At 41.3% G+C, this 16,010-nt stretch overlaps 1 protein-coding gene across 3 annotated transcripts in view; it reads left to right on the top strand.

The window, feature by feature from the left end:
* The window catches only part of TSSC1 (tumor suppressing subtransferable candidate 1), a 231,770-nt gene that overhangs the window by 83,773 nt on the left and 131,987 nt on the right, over positions 1–16,010 (top strand). Inside the window, exon 1 of one of the 3 annotated variants that reach the window (XM_019520706.1) lies at positions 14,435–14,444. The exons of the other annotated variants lie outside the window; for them this stretch is intronic. The gene's annotated coding sequence lies outside the window, so the exon portion shown is untranslated. Of the gene's footprint in view, positions 1–14,434; positions 14,445–16,010 lie in introns of those variants that run through there. 3 annotated transcript variants of the gene reach the window in all.

Here is a 16,010-nt window from a genome sequence, read left to right as displayed (position 1 = left end):
AGGGAGGGGTTGTTAACTGGGGGGTGTGGTTCCTTCCCCCCCCCCCACACACACACTTGGCATCCAGCTGCTCGTCACCCCCGCCCCTGCTTGGCATCTGGCTGCTTGCCACCCTCCCTCCCCCCCTTAGAGGTACAGTTACTGAAAAGGGGGCTGGCAGGGGTACACTTATTTAAAAAAAAAAAAAAAAAGGTTGAAAACCCCAGATATTGCAGTGGACTAGGGCATTGATCACCAACTTAAACCTTGAAGCAGGAAATTTTGCTCGAAATAATCATTTTTATTGTGTTTGCATTTGACCTTTTATTAGGTTCCTCCCCTTCTCCCCGAATTTCCTGCTAAAGAGAAAATAACTAAAAAGGATTTGCATTATTATAAGTTATTAAAACATATTCTTTTGCAAACAGAGCCTGTAAACTATTAAATTCTGCACTTTTTTACTAAATGGGAGGATGCACTATTTCTGTAAGTAGTTGTGTAGCTAATCATATCTTTATTTAGGTTCAATTTTTTTAATTTTAGAAGATGGTAAAGAATCATTTTTTAAATTATATTTTACTTGTATTAAATTCTACTTGCATGGAAATTGGAATCCAGTTAAAATGCAGAAACCTGTTTTGGTCATGTTGAGGTGATGTTGTTGTCATGATGGTCCAGGAAATATGGGCATGGCACGAATTCTTGTGGGTAATATCTTTTATTGAACAAACTGCATGGTTGGGATAGACATTTGCAAGCTTTCAGGTATCACCCTTCCTCTGGCCCCTGGGAAAGAAGCAGTCATAGCAGAACTACGTAGCAGCACCAGGGGCTTAGTAGCCTATTGGATACTAAGAACCAGGGACTTAATATAGATAATGACTTCATGGTTCATTATAATCTACCTGGTGCTTGCTAACCTCTGTATTTCACAGGTTATAACAACCCTCTTAAACAATCTTGTACGTCCTTTATCAGGTTTGTACTGTATCTCTCCTGCCTGTCTGCTACATGATAATTTCTCTTATATCCTGTTTTTATTTACAGATGGAGTTGTAGACAAGCTTTTGTTACATCTGCTACTTGGCTCTGCTTGTCTGCTTCGCTTCCAGAGGTTTGAGGAAGGATACTGTGATACCTAAATTGTATTTGTGCAAACCATGTAGTTTGTCCAATAAAAGATATCTCCCACAAGAATTCTTGCCACTGAAATAGAAATTTGTTCATTATATAAAACTACCTTTAAATGTCCTTGATGTACAAAAAATAAACGTGTATTGTGATTTTATCTAGAAAACAGAGGAAGACGTAACTACCGATAGGATGATATATACTAGTTCTAAAAATGCTCTCACCCATTTTTTATTTCTAGACTAAAAAGGATAAACAATCTTCCCTCTATTTTCCACTCTTTCTTAACTTTTTAAGTAAAAATGTCAGTCACTGAATAAACTTTTCTGAAAAAAATATTTTCTGTGCTTGGAGGAGGAAGCTACTGCTCTTTTAAGTTTTTTATATTTCAACAATCTCTGGTTCTACATGCTTAGTCAGGGATCTTTTACCAGTGTCATAATTTGACTTAAAATATTGGCAATAAATATTTTTATTTTTTCTTCAAATAATTGTAGGAAATTATGATGCATGTAAACCTTTACATAGATTTTCAAAACTGCACACTTTAAATTGGTTGATTTTGAAAAAAGAAAACACATTCTTTTAAGAGTTGGTATCTTAAATTAAGCCCTAATTTGTGGTGGTCTTTTTTTTTTTTTAACAATTGTTTCTTGCATCCTGCAATAACTGGGTGCTCACGTCAGTTTCTATATTCTGAGCTTGGCAGACTCTAAGCATAGCATGGAGGGTACTGACCAGGGCAGTACTTAAGTCTTAGAACTGACTTGCAGTTTACCACATTTTTCAGTAATTTACACTAGTTTCAACAATTGTCCATTGTCTTATCCTTTTTTCATGGTGAAAAGCACTCACTGTAAGAGAGAACCCTTGAGACCTGAAGAAACAGGCAAATGATGGTATTAGATGGAAATGTAGTAATTGTTTTCAGAGTGCTACATGCTGTTGAGCTGGATGAACCCTAAAAGCTGCATACGTGAGTGCAGAACTGCATACACTTTTCTGTCTTCCTAGCTTGGTCTGTACAGTTCCAGAAGAAGCTGAAGTCTGGGAGCCTGATTCTTCTCTGATGCAAGCACATTACGTGCTGGTGTAAGAACATAAGAATGCCATGCTGGGTTAGACCAATTGTTGATCTAACCCCCTATCCTGTCTTAAACAGTGGCAAATGCTTAAGAGAGAGTATGTTAGCAGGGTATATTTAGAAAAGGGACGTACAAAATACAGCCTGCAGGCTGGATTCGGCCCACCAGAAGATTTTCATCCAGCCCACGAGCGCCCACCAATTAATTGTATCCCATCCAGCCCGTACACCTCACTCCCACCTCATGTGGGAGGACCCTAGCCCCAGCCACAGCATGCACAGCTTAGTGGGCAGCACTGCTGCTGCCACTGCTGCAGCCACTGGAGGACCTGCTTGTCTTCCCCAGCTTCCAGCAGCTCCTTCTCATGTCCTTGCTGCAGCACTTGTTCTGGGCAGCAGGTAGGAAAGCTGCAGCTGGCGGGGAGCGCAGAGTGTGGGGCTGGCGGGAGCATGGAGCCTGAGGCCTGCACCCAGTAGGGTGGTGGGAATGCACAGCTCAGGTGGGCAAGTTGGCATTATAATTCTTATCTGCAAATAATTTTTTTCTGAGGGATGGGAAAGGGGGTGTGGGTGTGTGTGTGTGTGTGTCTGTGTGTGAAAGGGACTTTTTTTAAAGCTTGACACATGCTGTTCCGCCAGAGTGGCTAATCTAAGGTTTTGCAACCCTAGCAATTTTTTATGTTGTTCTGATATTTTTAAATAATGACTGAAGTATAGTGTCGTAACAAATCTGAGACTTGTTTCACATATCATAAAAATGTAATTCATAACCATTCCTGAATTGGACAATACTGACAATACTGTGGCATTGTTATGCAAGCATTTGTTACCTTTGTATGTATTTGGTGATTTTTTTTTTTTTATTATTATTATTTTTTATTTATTTATTTTTTATCATTACTAAAACCATTATATTAAGTTTAAGAAATAAACTTGGATTATAGAACTAGACTATAGAATTAGATCTGTTGCTTTTCCTGGGCTATCCTGTAGTACACAGAAAGAATAAATGTATAACTGGATAAAAGGTTTTTTGGAAAATTAAGTGACTGTCTCTGTGCTTTATAGCTCTCTGTTTATGTTCTCTGTTATATACAAAAAGCATACCAAAGGAATATAAAGTTTATAAGCATCTTTCATTCTCACATTCCCCACCTTTTAAGTGCTTGAGTTTGCAACTTTTAATTTCACTTCTTCCCCTTGGGCTTTTCTGCTATCTTTTTCTCTGTTGTTGAAATCATTCTTCATGTCTCTTAGACTTTTAAGGCTGGTGTCAGTTAAACTCAGGCCTCTCTTTCAGGCTATATTTAAGTCTTATGGACTCACTCTACATAATCTCTCTAACACTTCTAGTCACATAACTAAAACCCTTTTAAAGTTCTTGACAGCTATTTCAATCATTACAACTTCCTTCTTTCTAACCTTTACAAATTATCTTGCCCTGCTGAGCTCATATCAATTCAGGATGCTTCTGTAAATACGGTTTTCTTAGTTCATCATTGGTCACGCTCCCCTCTTGTGCATCCTTTCACTAGTTCCTGTCTCTCACATAAGATATAGTATACTTGTATTCAGTTTACTGCCCTTCACAGTCTGGGATCTTTTTAGTTTTGTACAATACCTGGCCCAGTCCATTATTGGAACACTTACAAAAATATGTATAGAGCCTAAACAATTACAATATCAAGAGACTATCAGCTAAGAATGACTCTCTGTTTGGGAGACAGTGGCTCTTCCCTAAGAATGACAAGATTAAGAGAAAATGGTTTTTACTAATTTGACACCAGTAGGTCCTGCAATGCCTTATCCCCTTATATGAGGCCGGGGAGTAGAAGGATTGGTAAACGTTCTGGCATGCCTACCACATGAACTGGACCTAGGGGCCAAAGAAGGATTTAACCATAGACTTGAGGGCGAGCATGTATGGTTTTATTGGATTACTTGAACTGTAGCTCACATATGCTGTTGAGTGTGAAAATTACTAAGGCTTTAGGAATTGTGAACAAAATCTGCTTTTTCTGCTACAGGGTCCTTGAAGAATTCAACTATAAATCAGTGCCTATTGGTAATAGTCTCTGCAGAAGTAATCAGGAACTTCAAGGGCACATCTGCACGAGATGCTTAATGTCCATTGGACTAATTCTGCACATGTGTGCCTGGCAAAAAACATGCTAGTGCGCAGTACATTAGTCCAGTGGGCATTAAGCATCACACAAAAACATTCATCTGCACTAATGTGCATAGCGCCAATTATGACACATTAAGTTAGCACAGGTAGTAGCCTTAATACGCCATAATTATGGTGCTTTAATGATCGTATAGACACACCCCAACAGGCACAGAGTTTAGTGTCTAGGGCAATTGGAGTATGGAGTTATGTCCAAGACAGACTCTACCAAAACCCAGCTGGCTTGGAATCATGTAGAACTCAAACATTGAGTCTATGGGTAGATCTAGGTTTTTGAAAAGTGGGTTCAGATAATGTGGTGCTTCATGACATACTACAGCATGAATTTTTCTCCAGTTAAAAAGAAACTAGAAACTTTACTAATAGGTTAGGGGTTTTGGACTATATTACTCGGTTTAATAACTGATGCTACAAAAAACAAAACAAAAAAACCCACTTACCTTCTAGGAATGCCAGGGCAAAGAAAGAGTGGCGTGAGCCAGCATTGCGCCAGGTCTTCAAGCGGCTGTCAATCAAGCTGAGTGGCGGCCAGCTGGATGACGTCATATGGGGCTGCTGTCACGGGAGATTTAAAAACCTCAGTGGAAGCCAGGCAGGGGGGGAGCCTGCTGGCAAGATGCCGGGCACGCTTCTTAGACTCGGCAGCAACAGGCTTCATGACTCTGTCCCATGGCAAAGGGGCGAGGGCAGTGGCTTTATATAACTCGGCACTGAAGCCAGCATTTGAGGCCTCAGGGTCAGCATAGGGATCAGGGTGGTCAGGCTGATTGTCTAAGCTGATGTCTCATCCACAGCTGAGGAGGCAGATGTCCCTCAGGGCAATGCATGAGTCGGAACCCTGAGTTGGTGCAGCGGCACAAAGTTCTACATGGCTGGCGAGTGGATGGGGTGTAGGGGAGGCGGAGCCCCGAGAACAGCCATGGCAAACCCATGAGTATCCCGTCCTTGGGTCCAGGGGAAGGAACACCACTGAACCCCTCTTTTAAAATTCCATCAAGTCATGGCAGGAGAGTTGGGGATCCAGACCATGGAGTGGGAACACACAACGCTAGCTGGGGATGCCACAGAGGTTTAGGAGGGTGGTGAAGCACTGTAACAGGTTACCCAGAGAGGCTGTGAAATCTCCATCCTTGGAGGCTTTTAAGACCCAGTTAGACAAAGCTTTGTCTAGGATGATCTAGTTGGGTCTTGTGCTGTTCTGAGCAGGGGGTTGGACTATGACCTCCTGAGGTCCCTTCCAACCCTAATTTTTTATGATTCTATGACCCATCTCTGATTGGGTCTAATTATAAGTCTGGAAACCAGACTCTTTGTCCTTGTCTCGCTTGCACAGTTGTGTGCTCTGTGCAAAGAAAGCAGTAGGTCTCTCATTTATTTTAATATTGGATTCATTTTTTTTACATTGTTCCCAAGCTTATTCAAAATAGATTAAAAGCTAGCAACAGTGGAAGACGGTGGGTCAAGTATCTGGGATGAGAAACAGGCTGGCTAAGGGAGATGTGTTGAGATTAAAAAGAAAACAAAATTATGCGTATATGCTATGTGTCTTCTCTGCTTAAATTGTAAATTCTTTAAAGGATCTGGTTTTACAAAGGCTAGCACTTGTTGCCATTGGGCATTGCTACAGTGCAAATTATTAATACTTTCATTATAAAGTTTAGCGCCTTTCTGCTAGGTTATAAGATTTTACACTGTAAATTATGAATGGTTTCTAACTAGCAACAGGCAATGTTTATAGTATCACAGAAAGTTAGGGTTGGGAGGGACCTTGGGAGGTCATCTAGTCCAACCCCCTGTTCAAAGCAGGACCATCCCCAACTAGATCATCCCAGCAAACGATTGTTTATCCTCCTTTTCTCATCTTTTGGTTTTTTGGTTTTATCGCTGTTGATATCAAGAAGTATTGGTTATTCATTCCAACTCACAACATTTATCTCATGTTTTTCTTCCAATAGTAGCAAAAGGCTTTCTTGACACAGCACTATCACCCTTTCCACTTGATATGGACAATAATAAAACATTTGTATGTTCAATTTCTGTTTGTTCATAATAAATATTATCTTTTTTCTCCTGAATTGTTCTTTCTTCTTGATTTGAGCCTGATTTGACTGACTGATAGTTACCTAAGCTGTCCACTTCTGCAGAGATCTGAGCATAATAATGACTTGAGAATTGAGTTCTCAGCTCAACAACGTATTTCCCTGATGAAGGAAAGTATTGTGTATATTTACAATGATGGTTCCACATCTGGGCTCCTCTGTCAGAGAAAATCTGCTAAGTGCAAAAATCCAATGTGGGGTTAACAATCAGGGGAAAAAACTGCCTTTTTAAAGTAAAAAAAATGTTTATAATTGTGATTTTTAACATAACACCTGTTAAATATAATATTTATATTCATTTTAAAGGTCCAAAACTTTTTATTGGTAGCTCCAAGTAGCAAAACATTCATGATGGAATATAGTAAGAATTGCCTAGTTGAGGTATATTTTTACAATCTATCGAGTGAACTGGCATCTGGCAGTGGCGTAGCTGGGGTGTGAGGAATTTTATGCCCCGTTCTCAGAATCTCATGACCTGCTATGCACAGTTTGGGGAAAGGGGCATAAAATTCCTTACGCCTCAGTCGTGAGACTGCCTTAACATCTGACAGCAGCCTTTGCAGTGCTTCATTTTGAAATGCTTCCTGAAATGCCAGTGTGCACACTACTGCACTCCCCACCCTGTCCCATGGGGGAGTAGGCCAGGTGGCTAATGAGTGCTCTCCTGGCTCTCTTCAGACACTCTCAGGGTCTGAGAGGCATGCAGAGATTCCTCTTTCCGGTCCTGGAGAGCTATGTTGCTGCATGCCTTCACAGGCATTTTTAAGTGCTCTGTGTGTGTGTAGTGGGGGCTGGGGAAGGGTTGCATGTGTGCAAAGCACTCAAGTATGTCAAAGTGAAGCGGTCTAGAATTTGCAGTGATTCGAATGTACATCTGTTCATGGTCTAACATTGATTTAGCTGCACTTGTACCAGCAATGGTAGGATCCCAAACGTGGATCTAGCTCATTTGTTTTCTGTCATACCGTGTATACTTTGGTTCAGGTTTGGACAATATAATGTTATAAAATACCTGTGGCCAGTTGGTACCTTGCCTGTGGTAGGGCTTGCACTATTACAGCTACTGTCAGAGCTCCACTGGGTAGTAGCAGTGGTAGGGAAACTTTAAAAAAATAAACAAGGTGTAGATGCAGCTAGCCTTTCCTGCTCTGCAGTTGTGAATTGCCTTGAAATGTTGCTCTCTCTGTGTGTGATAAACTAGATGGATGCTGGTGCATTATGGTGACTTTTTGATCTAGTCAATGTAGGTAATCAGCAAGAAAACCTGCCTGAGATTTGAACTAGTTTTTTTTTTTTTTTTTACTGTGTTGTATCCAAATTCTGCCCTAAGATCCATGCTGTGAAATTTAGAAAGAGCAGAAATTGGCTGCTATTACTCAGTTGTGGCTGGCTCTGTATGACAGTTTCAAAAATGCAAACCATAAAATGTGTATATATGTCCTCACTAGAACCTGTAGATTTCCAAAACAGGAGAGATCACAAAGAAAAGTGGACATGTTGGGGCACTGGCTCAAATAGAAATTATGTGCCGCCACTGAAAAACTGTTGAACTGGATCGGAAAATTCATGTTCTGCGGGCTGCTGTAACTTATGTCCTCTCCAGTACTCAGCCAGCTGGCTGCCTGGTTTTTGCTGGTGCTGTCATCATCCCTCTGTAATGTGACTATTGCATCTGTCTCTCCCTCGCGTCATACCCCAGTGTCCTTTTGGCGACTCTGCTTAGATCATGATCTGTGTCCAAAATGTGCATGTTGTGCTTTTCTTTTTTCTTTATTTGTTCTTTGAATATGGATGTGTAAAAAAAAACAAAAACCCCTAAACAAACAAAAAACCCAAACCTGCAATGTTCGTGTGCTGTAATTGTGAATTTATTGTTAGCAGTGGTTACCTATGATCTTATGTTAATGGTGAGAAGTCTGCAATTTATGCAGTTCCTGCCACATGTTGAGTAGTGAGACCAGCTGCTATAATCATGGAGAATGACCTGTGTATGGGCATATGTTTGGGTTGGATTGTACTATAGATGGAAACTGTTCACTTCCCAACCGTGTTTGCTGTTGGACCTGCTTACTCACACTTCCATCAGGAAATAGAGCCGCTGTACTATACTTTTTCATTCCTTCTATATTTATATCTTCAAAAGGCATTCTTTTGGTTTTTAAATTTGGGGTGGGGTGGGAGGTGTGGGGAAGAATCTAAACCATTGTTTGCAAAGGATAAGTTTCATTGTGCTGACTGTAGGGCATTTTAGATGCATAACATGCAGCAGTAAAAACTTCAAGGCTTTGGAATCTGTGTTTTAAATAGACAAAGGATTTTGAATGATTAATGTAGTATTAAGAAAAGAAATATGTTATACCTTGATTGCAAAAGAATGCATTGCCTTTTAGATTCAATGTGGTTTATTTTCCTTTGAACAAACTAGAGAGGCGACAGCTATTGTTTAAAATAAAGCATAGCTGAAATCATTACTTCCTTTCAATTCCTCTGTTTTCTTCAAATGGTGAAGGGTGTTTGTTCATTAATAAGGGAGAGTGATAAGTCTCTGTTTATCAATGGCAAGAATGAGGCTTCTGAAAACTAGCTGCTTGTTCCTGTCATACTGAGAGCATTAATGGGCACCAGCTGGGCTGTAGCTATAGCAGCTACACCACTTCAGCTTCGCACAGCAAGAGCTGCTGTGGCAATGGTGCAGAAGTGCCTCCTGTGCAGATTTAGGAAGCATACACTTCAGTTGTTGTTCCCTGGGCAACAGAATAACTGCAGCCAGCTGGCTCTGCACCACCTGAGCTGATCAAAGAGCAAACCCTGTCAGGCACTGAAACTTCAGCTCCTTCAGCTTCAGTGTGAATATCTGCAGGCAGTGATGTAGGAAGCATTGTCAATTGGGTTTCAAGGTTAAACACAGGGGAATGAAATGAAATGACAGGGAAGACTAGACTGAGAGCTACCACTCTTATACATGTTAGATGTATGTGATTATTAAATAGGCAAAAGTAATTTAAAAATCTCAGTAATCAACAGATATAAAATATTTTCTTTTTAAGGATTTGAAACAAAAGAAATAGCTGTCTTCAGTGTAATTTCATGGAAAAAGGGAAGTGATGTTAGACAGTTTGTCATATATGTTTAGCAAAGAATGATGTCAGTTTTGGGGCCGGGGTTTTAATCTACAGTTGTGTAAAGTGACGTAATTAGAGGGGACTGAGAGGACAGAACTGGTCTGTATATTTAAATGCCTTAAGATCATGGTAGAAGTCAAGGCTGTAACTGATGTGCATGTCAGAGCATGCTTCTGTGGCAATGTGGATTTTATTCAGCAAGTGGCGCCAGAAGAATAAAAGGTGGATGATTGAACAGCTGTGAGTTGTAATGCTGGCTGATGAGTCCCTCCATAATTGTGATCTAAATCCAGTTGAGTCTCTTCCTCTTGTAATACCCTCTTGTATGCATATTTAAATTATTTCTAGGTCTTTCCTTTTCGATTGTACTACAGTGCCTACTGGCACCTCTTTCATTAAACCTTTTGTCAGAGTTTAAATTTTTAAAACACTATTTTAAATTTGGCTATTAATTAAAATGTACCCCAGACTAGAAATTGCTTCTTGAAAAAACCCTGGGTAAACTCTTTTTCATATGTCTTTCTCTTCATTTTTTAAATGAATACACTGCTTGTGACAGATGCTAGATTTAGTCCTGGAGAACAAATTCCTTTTGTTGGATTTAGAGCTGGCAAAGCATGAAAATTAGCTGTGCACATTTTCTTACATATGTCCCAGTATACAAATGAAACCTGAATATTCTCCATGTACAAACCCTGATCTGGACAGATAATCTTTCAGGGTAAGGGAATCATTGAGTCTTGTATACTCATTCAAACCTAGGCTTCTGTGCTGGGATTGGAAGCAAAATGTCAATGGCCAACAGTGTACCAAAGTTTTGTGGCATTTGTGGGGTTTGTTCGTAGTTCTGTTTTTGATAGTTTGTTATTTGACCCCCCCCCCCAAGTCCTTCTCATTTCAGTAGTACCTGAATTATGGGATTAGCCCCATAATTCCTGTATACTCTTTGTTTAGAGCCCATAAATTATCAAGTTCTAACTATTTTATTCCTGCTTCTAGCTGTTACTCTTCTCCCTTCTCTTCTCCCCTCTGCCCTCCCCCTGCCCCCAATAGACTTGGTGTGAGAGAAGACTGAAAGCGTGAATGAAACAGTTTGATAAAGTCACCTACAGCTCTAACATAGTAAATATAACCAGTATAGTTTTTTTGTCCTCAGTAATGTAAAAACAAATGTGACTCTAATTTAGTATAGTTATCATTTACACTGATATAGTAGACTACAACTTCCAGTAGTTCTGTTCTGATTTATTATGTTGGGCTCCCAAATATCAAATAAGTCTTCAATATTTTTAATTAAATTATATGCATTCTCCTTTTTAAAGGTGTTTATCGAGGAGGGTGAACTACTTTTTACATTTTTCCTCCACAAGGTCTACAAATACATAATGATACCTCATGAAAGCAAAGTACTTTTCTAGGATGTACTATGGGAGCAGGGGGTGGGGGGAGAAAACCCAAGGGATTACTACTGGCTGTTTTTACAGCCACTGATGTCCAGTTCGTACACCAAGAAATTGGACTGGGTTCATGTATTAGGGAAGACCAATTCCCTTAATGGTGAAATTACTGGGTGAAAGTCTATTTGGCCTTTGTTTTCCATGTTAGACCTCTTCTGGCCTTAAACTCTGTGAATCTATAAATATCCCATGGTACTTTTCACAACGGTGATAGTGACATACTGACCTGACCAAAAACATTGTGTCTGAAATTGGTAGTCTGCCTTGCTAAATTTACAGGCATTTCTTTTTCTGGCAAATCCTTTATGCTTGTACAGAGTTGTAAAGAAACATGTATGGCAGATGTGGCAAATTCCAATCAGTTTGGAGTTTCCTTGCAAGCACCCAAAAGGCTAACACTACTCTTACCCATCCCCACAGCCATCTGATTTTTGTTGGCCGTGTCAGAAAAAACTTACCTCAACCAGCAGCTCCATTAGCCCACTAGGTGCTAAGTACAGACATTCATTGGACAAATGACATTGATCAGGGGCAGGAGTGTTTAACCCCGTTCCCTGGCCCCAGACCCCAGCTAGGGTTTGCCTGTGGGCAGTTGCCCCCCTCCCCTTGCAGACTGGACTGCATCCCCAGCTGGGCCTGCTCCCCCTTCCTCTCCCCTTGCCTTGTCAGCCAGCCCTCACTGCTCCAACTAGGGAGCAGAGTGGCGGGCCAGCCCAGTCCAGGGCTGCAAAACATCCTGGGATGCTCGGGGACTGCGATTTAACCTGAACCTGGAAGGGGTCTGGGACAGAAGTTTCATAAACTGGTTTGATACAAATCAGTTGAATCTGATACTGCATTCAACCAGGTTTATCTTAAACCAGTTCCAGCCATTTTGAGACTGGTTTATGTGCACTGGGCTTCTGTTCTGCTACAGGTTTAAACCAGTTCCTGATCATTTAAGCCAGTTTGTGTCCTTTCTGTCCCTAGCCACAGTGGCTCTGGCAGTTGCAATGAAAAGCCTTGTGTGTTGGATGACCTACCTTCAGCGGACTGCATGTTTGATACCCCTGATATATGGCATCATGTATTCCAGACAGTGAATGGTAAAGTGAATTGATATTCCTCATGTATTTAATCTAATTATATAAAGCAGGACCTATACCAGAGCTTTGAGGTGAAGGTGATGTGTTCTTCTTTTGTCACCTTTTAGACTGAATTTCAGCCTTGGTTTCTTGTCAAAGGTGAATAACTTGGATGGGAGCAAATGCAGTTTAACCATCAGTACCCTACCAGATAACTATGTGGGGGAGGAAAAACAGGAGATTTCACCTGTTTACAACTCTCATTCTTGCAACTTCTTTTTCAGCCGCTTTTGCGTTGAAGCAGCTGGTGGTGGAAAGCTGAAAATTGGCATGGAAATAGCCCTCATTGAGAAGTGCTTTGAGTGCTCCAGTGAAAATTGGTATTGATTTGACCGAATCGTGACCCATTGAAAATTGCACGCTGTGCATGCAAGTACATTTTGCACTGAGTTTTCTCACTCCATTTCTAACATATGCAGTTAAAGAAGGCTAGGTTGTACGTGTGCACTTAGCTAACTTAGCTGTGTAGTGAAAAGTGTGCAGAATGAATGAATTAATGTAGGTCATGTAGGGTGAAGAGTGAACGAGGCAAATCTTCACCGAACATTCTCTCAGCACCTTCAAAGATAAGAGCATCATAGATTTTAGGATTCACAAAGAGACTCTCTTCTGCAAATTCCTCAAAGTGTGCAGGAGAGTGGCTCTTGAGTGTGCCTCATGAGAGAGTTGTCTGTTGTGTCCATTTAAAAGAAAAATGGCGCATGACTTCCAACTACATAATTCCCTAACAATATAAAAGTAACAAAGCTGGTTCAGCTTTAACCTTGCTTCATTCAGGGTCAAAGTAGGGCGATATAGCACTACAGCAGGCCTGAGGGCTACTTATGGAGTTTTGGTGAGCTGTCATGGGCACGTCAGTATTCCCCCCCCCTTTGCTCCTGCAACAGCTTACCAAAACTCTCTAAGTGGCCCTCTGGGCCAAAAAATTGCCCACCCCTGGGTTAGGGGAACCTAACCTTTGTTTCCCCACTTCTCCATGTGTTCACTTCCCTGCCCCAAGTCCTTGGCACATGGCTGGGTCAGGCAGGAGCTATGCCAGCTGTGCCCACATGGCCCAAGCCGGCCCATGGGAACACAGTGCAGCATCAGCTTGGCCTGGCCACGTGTGGGGACTTGGGGTGGACGAGGGAGGGAGAAGGGTGCCAGGAGCAGGTACCAGGGACTTCGAGACGGGCAGGAACTGTGCCAGCTGCTCTAGCTGTGCCCACATGGTGCAGCCTAAAACTGCATGGGAACACAGTGTGGCACCACATTAGTGTTCATGCCCCTACCAGGCCCTAGCCCAGCAGAGCCTAGAGAACCTGTGGCTCCTGGCCCTTTTCCCTGTGCACCTTCTCCCCCTCCCATGGGGAGAACCTTTCCTGAGATTCAGCTCACTGGGGCTGCACTGTCTGCTCTGCAAATGGCCGCAGGGTGGAGCTGTGTGCTGACAGCCTTGCTGGGCAGAAGCCTGGTCAGAAACTCAGCACCTTCTGCCTTGGAGCATGTGCTATGGGGCTGGGAAGAGGGACAGGGTGGGGAAGGGAGGGGAGTGGCTGCTGCTGCGGGTGGTTAGGGCCTGGGGAAGGGAGAAGGGGAGAGGTGCCAAAAGTCAGAGCAGCTGTGGGCCAAGTACAATTCTCCTTCAGAGGGGCAGCCATGGGCTGGATAGAATCATTTGGTGAGCCGGATTGGCTCCTGGGCTGTATTTTGTCCACCCCTGTACTGCAGGATGATACAGACATAGAAGTTACAGCATAACAGTTGATGTGTGCTCTGGAGCAGGAGCGCCCTCTCCTTTTTAAAATGAGTGGGACCTATATTTATCCACATCCTTGATGGTGAAATCAATAAAGTGGGGAGGGGTGGAGGCAGCCATGCTCCCCCTTGGCTTTATCCCTTCTTATCCTGCCTCTGCTAACACCAGTAAGGAAAAAAAAATCTTAGTTCAGACATGGTCTAGGAAGGCTTTGTGACTGGCTGGAGGAGAAATGTTGAGACAGCTTAAAGGACTAAGAATGGAAAATCTAGGGGTGTAGTGTACAGGACTGAGATAGTCCTGTACTGTAGGCTTGAATGATATGGGTATAGAATATTATTTGTAGAATGTATTATTCTACAAGAAATGTACAGTCTTATGATCTTTTGTCAATATATCCATTAAAAAATTAGCTGTAAGAACCTGGGCTTCTGTGTTGCTGAGGCTACTTTTTATATGGAGCCTCGTCTAATTCTGTTGCTGCTGATTATTTGCTTAAAAGACATTGTGGCCTACAATAGAGTTTTATCCCATCTCACATGATGGATTGACACTAATCAATCCCAGGCCTTTTTAGTTGTCTTACCAGACAGAGTACTGAGGGTCGGGGGATGGTGGGGAAGGGTTAAGCTCTTTTGTATAAAAGGGAAATTAAATCTTGGATTTAACTAGGCATATCTAAAATTACTTCTACAGGAGGCTATGATAATTCCATTTTGGTTTCAAATACCTGAATTAATAAAGTGACAGAGCCATAGATAAATACATAAGAAGTGTAAAGAGAGATTAATAATAGTCTGAATTAGTCCTTCTGCTCCAAAGACTTAAGAAATACCTAATTCCAGCCTTCCTTCAAAATTTTAAAAATAGAATTGTTAAGGGCAACAGGGAAGATACAGTTGCTGAGAAAAGGTAACAGTTTGAGCTGAAAACTAATTTATTATCTTCCATGAGTAGTTAAGATCTATGAGTTAGGTTTTTAAAGTGATCCTGTTTGAGGATTTTTTACGTTGATGCAAGCCAACAGTAGTATTTCCACCATTCCTCAGCCAATCCCAAATAAACTGAATCTTATATAAAATGGCATAGCATCTTGTACTTGAACATGTGAGACACTTTTCTGCTTTAGATCTTTCAACATATAATTGTGCCTTACAAAAACTTCTGTCCACCACAATGAAATTTCAGTTGATGGAGAAAAGCAATACTAGTCATCTCACTGGGTCACTTTAAAAAATGTTGATAAATACAGAATGGGTGTTTCTCATTTCCATTTTTGTAAACTTGGAAAAGTGGCTGCTAAGTAACTAAACTGCTCCCACCACTGTGAAAAAGGAGAAATGACTTCACAGCTAAAGGGACCCCCAGTAAGTTCTAAAATAGTATTTTAAGATATAACCTAATATAGAAAGCTTAGAGCAGCTCTTTAAGATGAAAATTGAATAGTTTTAAAAATTGCTGCTTAAAGTAAGTGCTTACAGAATAACAGCTATTGATAGAGGAAATCTACCCTGGCCAACTTACATTCAAGAGATAAGCCGCTCTTACATTTTGGGAGAGCAAATGGCATCTGATATACATCATATTATCAGAGCAGCTAAACAGCTTTTCAGAAGAAACATTGTATGCTAGGCCCCAAGGAATGACTAGCTAGGTCTGCAAGATGTAGAAGTCTGATATCTTTGTTTTCACCACTGGGCTGAATCTCCTGTGCCTAGAATATTGAGGTGCATTTCTAGCTTGGTCTTGACAGCATTTATAGTAGTAATAAGTTTCAAACTAAGGAAGAGTCAATGTCCCGTTCCTGCAGACACCTGGAAGTTGAAGTGAGTATTTTGGATAGTGGAAATGAACTTTATGGTAGCTGTGGATAAAATTCTCAAAAAATACTTAAGTCATTTAAGAATCAAGTCCTGTTGACTTTTGGTGCTTTTGATAATTTTTGCCCTGCTTCAAATTAGGTTGTTTGGGGGGTGTATATGGTGGGGTGTGGGTGTGGATGTGTGTGTGGTGAGGTGTGGGTAAGGGTGTGATGGGGTGTGGTTGGGGGTGGGTGTGCGATGAGATGTATGCGTGTGTATGTATGTG

The sequence above is a fragment of the Gavialis gangeticus genome, unplaced genomic scaffold, assembly GCF_001723915.1.
Source record: "Gavialis gangeticus isolate Ggan-Ray unplaced genomic scaffold, GavGan_comp1, whole genome shotgun sequence".
Classification (NCBI taxonomy): Eukaryota; Metazoa; Chordata; order Crocodylia; family Gavialidae; genus Gavialis; species Gavialis gangeticus.
This window is presented reverse-complemented; position numbering and strand designations above follow the sequence as displayed.